At 37.9% G+C, this 10,501-nt stretch overlaps 1 long non-coding RNA gene across 1 annotated transcript in view; it reads right to left on the bottom strand.

Annotated features, from left to right (window-relative positions):
* Nucleotides 1–7,356: 7,356 nt before the first annotated feature.
* LOC115063147 overlaps nt 7,357–10,501 on the bottom strand; it is a 27,465-nt gene continuing 24,320 nt past the window's right edge. The window contains exon 3 of the long non-coding RNA XR_003843036.1: nt 7,357–9,655. This is a non-coding gene — a long non-coding RNA (uncharacterized LOC115063147). The remainder of the gene's footprint in view (nt 9,656–10,501) is intronic.

Genomic DNA, 10,501 nt, shown 5'->3' on the forward strand with positions numbered 1-10,501 from the left:
GAGCAGGGGCGGGGGGGGGGGATAGGGAACTTTCGGGATAGCATTTGAAATGTAAATAAAGAAAATAATAATAATAAAAAAATTTTAAAAAATGCATAAGTCACCAAAAAAAAAAAAAAGTATTCTAAGAGTACAGTTGTTCACCAGCCCATTAAGTTTTACATGCAGGATGGACCTCAAGTGATTAGGCCAGCCAAGCGCCTTTGTCCTCCTCAGCCATGTAGCCTGCTCCAGATAGGATTGTTCAATAAAAATACATCATTGTTTTAATTTCATATTAGTGATAAATTTAAAAGCCTTATAGTTGCCCACCTTGTGTGGGGCAGTTAGCAGAATATGCAGAATTCTGGCACTAGGTGTCAGCAGAAGATTAAATTAAAAATACCTATTTTTGGTGTTTTTTTTTTAGTTCTATTTTCTATATTTTTCAAAGTACTTACAACAATAAAAATACATTTCCTGAATTTTTAGCAAAGACACAGCATACTTGTTTGTGGCTGTAATGCTATCAATGTGAATAAGGTTGGGTTGCTGCCTTTCAGTGGAGGTACCTTAGGGAGATTGCCATGGCTTAAGGAATTTTAGATTATATATGACCTCAGTTATGAAGAGTCTGGAACCTAAACATCTGATTATCTTATTCATGGTCATGTAATGTTCACAGATATCATGGTGTTTGTATGGATTAACTGCTACAGTTTATTCCATCATGGAAGGCATGAATAAAATAAAGAAGACAGCTTTGAGAACCATGTGTGTTTGTTGAACCCAAGCATGCCTCATACTTGCTACAAGCTGAACATATTGAAATTCTGAAATGCTCACAAGCCAGACCTTTTTTAGTGTCACCATACCTGGCCCCACGCTAGAGTTGTGGTCAAAATGCAGGTACACTTAAAATGTATAAATTTCCTTTCAGGCTCTGTGTAGAAGATGTACGTGAAACAAATAAATTTCCTGTCTGGAGTTGGCTTGTGCTTCCCAGGTGTCTCACTGTGCCAATATAAATATAAATATAAATATAAATATAAATATAAATATGAATATAAATATAAATATCCCAAAGTCCCAAAATACTCAGAAGTCTCAAGTACTTCTGGTTCCAAGTAGTTCACAAAAGAGATACTCATTCTCTATACTTTTATACTTAGATTTTCCATTTACTGTCCTCAGTCTTCACCACTCCATTTTTATGTTCCCTTCCATGCATTGAAAATAGAACTTAGGATACCACCTTCAAGGTTTCCTTCGTCCTCAGTTGCCATAATAAAGGACGATTAAGTCTTGCAAATCATTTCCTCACTATTTCTCAATTCTTCTCATTGTATGTGTGCCATACTATATGTGTGTGTGTTCAGAAAACACTTCTGTAGCATTATTCTTAAAAATTATAATTAGCCCCCTAGATGGTTTAGATGTCTCCAATCTTTCCTTTTAAGCTTTCATGAAGAAAGCTATTCTGTTTATTTAGTTATCTATTTATATTATGTATAGGAGTATACTGTAGCTGTCTTCATGCACACCAAAATAGGGCATTTCAGATCCCATTACAGATGGTTATGAGCCCCCATGTGATTTCTAGAAATTGAACTCAGGACCTCTGGAAGAGCAGCCAGTGCTCTTAACCATTGAGCCATCTCTCCGAAATCCTATTCTGTTAATAACCTACTTCTTTCTGTTGGCTTTCTACTGTGCTTTGTCAAAATTCAACCCATTCCTGTGTGCATGCCAGAGGTTGATGTTTGGTGCCTTTTTTAATCTTATGCTTTGATGCAGGCTCTCTCACGGAGCCTACAGTTAGTCAATTGACCTAGACTGCCTAGTCGCAGAACTCCAGGTATGTATGGATCTCAGCCCTGCCACCCTGTGCAGAGATTAAAAATGTGTGCTGCTGTGCCCAGCCTATAAGTGGGACACCGTGCATCTGAACTCAAGTTCTCATTCTGGAGTGTCAAGCATCTTAAAAACCCATTAAGCCATTTCCTCAGGCCCATAAGGTCTGTTTTCTAAATAGTTTGACCTTGTCTACCTTCCAAACCATCTTTCTGCTTTGGCGTTTTTATGCTCTCTCTCATATGACTAAACTCATGAAAGTGATAATGACTAATTTAATGTATTATTGAGACCCAAAAAAATGATAAGAAGATACATTATGCATATTGTGTCTGGTATAACCCTGACTACAAAAAACAAGAAAAGGCTAATAACATAAAAATATTAAATATGAAAATTAAATGTTAAAATGTTATTAATCATTAAAACGTCAAATATAATATATAATATAATTATAGGAAAATATTAAAAATGAGAATGTTTTAAGAGATTTTTTAAAAGATTAATTTGTTTAAAATCTACTAATATTTTGCATAATACATAAGAGGTAAAAATCCATTTGCTATAGTTTAACAAATATTCATTATTTGCCACCATAGCAATGTACTATAAATAATCCTAAGTAATGTAAAATTTATGAGATATTATCTTGACTATTAAAGATTTTACTAAGTTTTAGAATCTGGAAATATTAATCTTTGATATCCATTTTTCTCAAGTTGAGATCAATCTTTGAAATTTATTTCACTAGTTCTTTAATAGTTCTGTGCGATGGGTTTTGATCATGTTCACCCCATCCCAATTTTTCTGAGATCCACCAACCTTCCCTACCCACCCAACTTCATGGCCTTCTTTAAACCATTCAAGACCAATTTATGATGTTAAAATACTCTTGGATTCTCCACTGGCATATGGTTGACTGATTAAGACTGACACTCTTAAAGAAAACTGTCTCTCTCTCTTCCAACAGTTAACAGTTGACAATCTCTTCACAGTTAGTGTGGGATTGTATGTACAGTTTCCCTCTCCATGTTGGTCTTTTGACTGACTTAGACTTGCATATGTTTTAGGAATGTTGTCAAAACTGTCTGCTTCCTTGTAGTTATTCACTGCCTCTGGCTCTTACACTCTTTTTCCTCCCTCTTTCAAATATTCCTTACTCTTGGAGGTAGGTGCATAACACATATGTTTCTTTTAGGGATGAGCATTCTGCACTCAATCCTCTGCACTGTGGCCATAGGTCCCCATGTTAACCACCATCTACTGAACATAGAGACTTCACAGAGAACTCAAAGATTCATTGATCTATGGGTACAATGATAAGTCATTGGGAGTTGGCATAACTCTATGTCCATTTGGCATCACAATAGTAGTAGGTTCTCACCTAGAGCCTAATGATCTATCTAGTCATAGGTTGTTGGACCAATAATGGTGCAGTGTCCTGGTATCTTCTGCAGCTGGACTCAACTCTAATGAGAAAGTTTTTGGTTACTCTTATGATATTATTCATGCTACTATTGCAGTGGTGCACAACGTGAACTAAGGTATGTTGCAGGCTTTACTATGATTGAATATGTTTTTCTCCTCAGTAACTTGCATAGCATCTTCCGGTAGGGATGAAATTTCCAAGTTAGCACTAGCTGGTTTTCATCATGTTCTCTGAATCAAGTATGTGGGGTCTTAGCAGTAGAGTATTACTGTCAAGTTTTGGGAGGTAAGCAAGAGCAATGGCAATAGCCTGTAATATATGTGGATCTATGAGACTTCACATGCCAACAACTCCAAAAGATACATCCCATGGACAGAATTAGGCTTTTGATTTGTTATTCCATAGTGGAATTTGATTACCTAATTCTAAAAACATATATGGAGAACTACAATTTCTTGTATTCAAAACTTATTTAAAACACAAAAATAAGCCTGGCATGCTGGCATGTGTCTTTTAATCCTAGCACTTGGGAGACAGAGACAGGTGTAATTCTGAGTTTGAGGATGGCCTGGTCTATAAAGAGAGTACCAGGACAGCCAGGGCTACACTGAGAAACCCTGTCTTAAAAAACAACAACACAAAACTAAACAAACAAACAAAAAATAGACTTATTTTTGTTATTCTGGGTCCCAAGCAACACCATGTAAGTTTTAGAATCAGCTAACCAACATCTAAACAAAGAAAAAATAGGTGACCAGGGCAAAGTTTGTGTTGAATTGGCAGATCAAACCTATGCACCCAAACTCATAAGATATGTTGGCATATAATGTTTTATCGTTGGGATATTTTGTTGGGTTTCAGTATAAAAGCAAGCAAATAATAAAGACTATATCATGAGATTTCCTTCCTACTCTATTTTTGAATAGTTTGTGAAGAAATATTAGCAATTTATCTGAAGTATTTGGTAGACTTAATAATTGAAAGCACCTGACAACATTTTTTTCTTTGTGAGTAGTTTTCATTTTTGCTTTTAAATAAGCCAAACTCTTTTCTTCTTAGATCCTTTCAGATGACTTATTCTTTGCCTTGAGTCAGTTTTGGTAGTTCATGTCATTCTAGAAATTGGAATGTCTCGTCTAAGTTATTTGTTGTCAAACAATTTATTGCTCATAGTATTTCTTTATAATCTTTTCTATTTAATTAATTTAATTTCTACAAAACTGATAGTAATGTTCTCTCCTTCTCTTTCTCTCTCTCTCTCTCTCTCTCTCTCTCTCTCTCTCTCTCTCTCTCTCTCTCTCTCTCTCTCTCTCTCTCTCTCTCTCTCTCTCTCTTTCTCTCTCTCTCACACACACATACACACACACACAAACACAAACAGGGGGAGAGGGAGAGGGAGGGGGAGGAGGAGGGGGAGTGGAGGGGGAGGGGGAGGGGGAGGGAGAGGGAGAGGAGGGAGACATGGACTTATGTATTCATTCCTACTTGGAGACCCAACCCACATATCATGCATTAGAGAAAGGTTTCGTATACTTCCTTACTTAAAAAAAAAATTGAGAGCTAGTGATATGACTCAGAGTTAAAGGTGTTGGTGGCCAAGCATGACATGAATTCTAGGCCCTGAACCCACATGGTAGAAGGAAAAAATTGATTCCTACAAAGTATCCTCTGACTTTAAAAATCACCATTTGATGAAAATGGACATGTACTTAAATATAGCAAAAGATGTTTGACTTCACTCTGTAATGAGAAAGATGTAGATAAAAACCACACTAAAGAACCTTTTCTAACAGATTTTCAGGGAATAAAATGTTTAACAATATGCTTCAGTGACAAGGGTATTGGGAAATGAAGATGATCAGACTTTGATAGTGAGCTGTGAGTTTCCAAGCATATTTGACAATTTATACACAAGTATAGTTCTACAGACACTTTGAAGGAGCAAGTCTTTCAGAATATACCAAGCAGATATTTCCACATGCATTTGAAATGATGTAGGTAAGGCATAGTATTGCAGCAAAATAATAGGGTGGTTGAGCATTCAAAACATTATCATCTCCATTTGACTCCTCCTTCAAACACCATTGCTTTGGAATTAACTTTCAACATAAGCATTGAATTGGGATAAAGACATTCAAACTGGGGGGGGGGGAACTATAGAAACAACACAAAATAAGTAGAGAATGACCACTACAGCCTTTTTTATTAAATATTTTCTTCATTTACATTTCAAATGCTATCCCCAAAGCCCCCTATACCCTACCCGCGCCTTGCTCCCCAACCCACAAACTCCTGGCCTTGGTATTCCCCTGTACTGGGGCATGATCTCCGAAAGACCAAGGGCCTCTCTTCCCAATGATGGCTGACTAGGCCATACTCTGCTACATATGCAGCTAGAGACATGAGCTCTGGGGGGTACTGGTTAGTTCGTATTGTTGTTCCTCCTATAGGGTTGCAGACCCCTTTAACTCCTTGGGTGCTTTCTCTAGCTCCTTCATTAGGGGCCCTGTGTTCCATCCAATAGATGACTGTATGCATCTACTTCTGTATTTGCCAGGCATTGGCATAGCCTCACAAGAGAGATCTATATCTGGACACTACAGTCTTAAGTGACAGATTGGTCGCTGAAAAAAATAGTAAGGGTGTTAGAAAAAATCCTAGACTCAAATGAAAATGAAACTACAACTTATCAGATTCTTTTGAATAAAACTAAACCAATTTTAAGAGGAAAGTTTAGAGATATAACAGTTTGCATTTAAAGACCTGAGCTATCTCAAATACATAACCTAATGATATACTTCAAAAACTTAGAATAGTAAAAAATTAACCCCTCAAACAGGATACAGTGAAAAATAATAAAAATCTGAGCATAACTTTGTGAATTAGAGATTGATAGGACAATGCATAGAATCAATCAAGACAGAGCTAGTTATTTTAAACAAGATTGAAAAACACGGACTAAGTAAAAGAGAGAAAACCCAAATTAATCAATATAGAGATGAGAAAGAGGTTTTTGTCATAAGAGATTCCAATGAAATCAAACATATCATTAGAAAATATTTTGAAAACTTCTATTTTAAAAACCAGAATAAAATTAAAATGAAATCAAGGTAACTTAAATAGATCTGTAATAAACAATGAGATTGAAACAATAGTAAATGTCTGTTCTCCACACAGAAAAAAGATCAGGATTAGACAGGCTCCCTTGATTCTACAAAACCTTCAAGGAAGAGTTAACACCAAAATTCTTATTATTATTCCTCAAAGTGGAGAGGAAATACCAACAAATTTATGCCAAAACCAGATAAGGACACAAGAAAAAACCCTATAGATTAATTTCTCAGATGAGCCTAACAGAAAAAACAATTCTCAATAAAATACTTGCAAACTGAGTTCAAGAACTCATGAATCTCATGCACCATGGCTAAGTTTTTTTCATCTCAGATATGGAAGGTTGTTTTAATATACACAAACCAATCAATGTAATAGAAATCATAAATAGAATTAAACACAGAAACCATGGGGTCATCTCAATAGACATAGACAAAGACTTTGACAAAGTTAAACAGCCCTTCATGATGGAAGAAAGTAGAAACAGAAGGAATCACTATGAGTATAATACCCATGGAAGGAGTTACAGAGACAAAGTGTGGAGCAGAGACTGAAGGAATGACCATCCAGAGACTGCCCCACCCAGGGATCCATCCCATATACAACCACCAAGCCCAGACACTATTGCATATGCCAACAAGAGCTTGCTGACAGGAGCCTGATATAGCTGTCTCCTGAGAGGATCTGCCAGTGCCTGGCAAATACAGAAGTGGATGCTCACAACCATCCATTGGACTGAGCACAAGGTCCCCAATGAAGGAGCTAGAGAAATACCCAGGGTGCTGAAGGGGTTTGCAGCCCCATAGGAGGAACAAAAATATGAACTAACCAGTACCCCCAGAGCTCCCTTGGACTAAATCACCAACCAAAGAGTACACATGGTGGGACTCATGGCTCTAGCTACATGTGTAGCAGAGGATGGCCTAGTTGGTCATCAATGGGAAGAGAGGCCCTTGGTCCTGTGAAGACTTGATGCCTGAGTGTAGGGGTATGCCAGGACAGGGAAGCAGGAGTGGGCAGGTTGGTGAGCAGGGGGAGGGGGAAGGGAAGGGGGTTTTCGGAAGGGAAACAATAAAAGGGGCTAACATTTGAAATGTAAATAACAAAAATATCTAATAAGAAAAAGATAATGAAAAAAAGAAAAAAGAAAACAAGAAAAAATAAAAATAAATTAAAAAATTAAAATGTGAGCAACACAAGTGTGAAAGCCACAGTTTAGATCCACAGAACCCACTTAAAAATTAAGGAGTCTGAGCAGCTGCCTATAATCCCCACCAGCACAAAAGCAGAGACAAGGAATTCCTGCGACAAACTAGCTAGCTATAATAGCTGGGACCACACAGTTCTGGGTTCAGGGAGAGTCCCTGTCTCAACCAATAAAGTGAAGTATAATTGAAGACGACACCCATTGTCAATCTCTGGCCTTCACACACATACACGTATATACACATAGGTTGTGCACCATACACATACATAAGCAAAAAATACCTAAAAATAGAATAAAGTATAATGATATAGGCATGAAAATGGCACATTGAAAATTATAATCTCATATACTAACTTAAAGCATTAATAAAAATAGCATTGAAAACAGCATATTGACTTAACAATTGCTATTCAAGAACACAGGCATGTATGTGTATCGTCTCTGAAGTAAGAGACAGATGGCCTGGCTCAGATGCATTCGTTTGGACTGGCTTTACATCACAATAGACTAGGTGTTTGGGAAGAGTCAGACCACATTTAAATCCTAGTCAAATGAATGAGTGGTTGGGCTGGTCCATACATTTTGAATTAAAATTGAAGTGCAATCATTAAGATACGAAATTGTTTTGTTTTTTTTTTTTTTTGAGGACTTTGTAATTGGTTCTGAAAGTAAATTCTATTTCTGGAGATGTTTTTAAGCATCACAAATCTAAATACAGCATCTCCCAAGGGAGGAGTCTTGGAAAGGCAGCAGTACTTATTTGGCGTACTTATGACTTCCAGGCTTGTTGAATTTGAATTACTAGGTTAATAAGAATTATCAAGCTGTGAATGTTGGCATACATCCATAACACCAGCACTTAGGAGACTGAGGCAGGAGAGTCACAAATTTGAGGAGAGCCTGTGATATACATTGAGTTCAGGCCTATTTCAGTTACATAGTTACATAGAAACTCCAAAGAGTTTCGTATTGTACCCGACTTATCCTCATTGCTATGGTTTGGGCATATGGAACATCTTTTATTTCAGCACAACAGTATTTGAAAGCAATATTCAATTTCCCCTCCTTTCAGGTGTTTATTTACCTACTGTACAAGATTAACGGCCATAGCCACTCTGAGAAGTTGATAACATGTATCCTGTTTAATAGATGTTGAAACCAAGATCCAGGGAAATGAAATGCTGTGTCAATGAACATCAGAATCTTCCTCCGTGTTTGAAAAGTGAACTTCTTTGTGGCATATGTGAGTAGTTCTTGCTCAGTGGTTAAGAAGCACCATCAGTACAATGGGCTTGCCCCTTTTCAGGGTTCTAACTGACTAGAGTATAACATGCCTGTCATAGGAGCCTGCCGGAGACTAATGTGATAAAAAAGCGAGTTTTATTTATTGACCAAATAAACGAAGCAGACAACTTCCTTTGTCAGTTGATTATGGAAGGTTTGTTGCATGGCTGATGTGCTGTATTAAGCATCAAGTCTTCTTGACCCACAGTACATATTCATCGTGACTACTAATAATTGTTTTTTGTTCTTTTAAGTCTGGACTACTTAGTTTCCAGGCTTCAAAAAAAAAAAAAATCACAGCCAAGAAAATGGTAACTATCTAACCCTGGGTAATGTATTTAATCACTCTGAACATGTTTTCCTTCTGGCACCTGGGAATAAAATTGCCTCTTGCTGCCCCTGGGGGCACTGATGGATGATCTGAATGTGGTAATGTACTTGAATGGACATTGAAGGAGCATAATATATGCTCCAAAATGCACAGGATTTTTTTCCCCCAGCGATTATGTGATTGACTAACATGTAGGCAACGTGGATTCAGATGTGTGTAATTTGATCTGGGCTCCGAGCTGACTCCGGAGAAAGCTTACTTTCTGTGTTAGCTCAGAAAAGCAGAAAGGAGTCACAGGCACATTACTGAAGTCCCAGCTCAGAAGAATTTCCTTGGGATAATCAAGTCCGGCAGCTGTTACTGCTCCTTGTCTGAAGCATTCCATGAGGTGGTTTATATCAATGAACCCAGTGGGGACTTTCTTCAAGAAGGAGCTTCCTGCAGGGAGAAGCTGATTGGCCTATAGAAGGGAAACAAAGGGAAGAAATAAACACTCTCAGCATTAGAAGCAGGGGGGCTCCCAGAGCATTCAGCCCCAGTTCTTGCCCATTGTTTGGTAATGAGCTAAGCCTCCAGCTTTCTGATTATTTGTTTTCTTTAACTAAAGAACAGAGTGAACAGGAGGAATAACACTTGGTTTTCTTGTCACACTGAAACACTGTAAGGTGCTTTGTCAATTGCAAAGAGCCATACACAAGGTATTAACTCAACATATGCTTATTGATCGCCTACTGTGTATAATGCACACAAAGAAGACTTAGGCTTGCCATTTACCTGCCCTTAAAAAATGGGGATAGGGAGGTGGTTTGGTTGGTAAAAGTGCCTGCTCCATCAAGCACAAGGAGCCAAGTTCAAATCCGCAGAATCCACACAAAAGGACTCACATAAAATGCCCAATATAAAAAGCCAAGAATGAATCACATGCCTGTAGTGACGGGGGGGGGGGGNGGGTTCAGGAGAGGGTGAGACATCCCTGAAGGTCCTTGGCCTGCCAGCCTAGCAGAATCATAAGTTACAGGTTCACAGAAAGAACTTGTCTCAAAAAATAAAAACAGAGGTAGGTGATCAAGGAGAGACATTTGAGGTCTATTTTGGGTCTCTACATGCACTTTTGTCTGAACTTGCAGAAGCATGTACCACCCACATACACAACATCACAGACAGACAGACAGACAGACACACACACACACACACACACACACACAGAGACAGAGACAGAGACAGAGAGTCAGAGAGAACCATATAATGGTGACACACACTAAAAAAATGAGAGGAGAGGAGAGAAGGGAAGGGAAGGGAAGGGAAG

This window comes from Mus pahari, chromosome X, assembly GCF_900095145.1.
Source record: "Mus pahari chromosome X, PAHARI_EIJ_v1.1, whole genome shotgun sequence".
In the NCBI taxonomy this organism is placed as follows: Eukaryota; Metazoa; Chordata; class Mammalia; order Rodentia; family Muridae; genus Mus; species Mus pahari.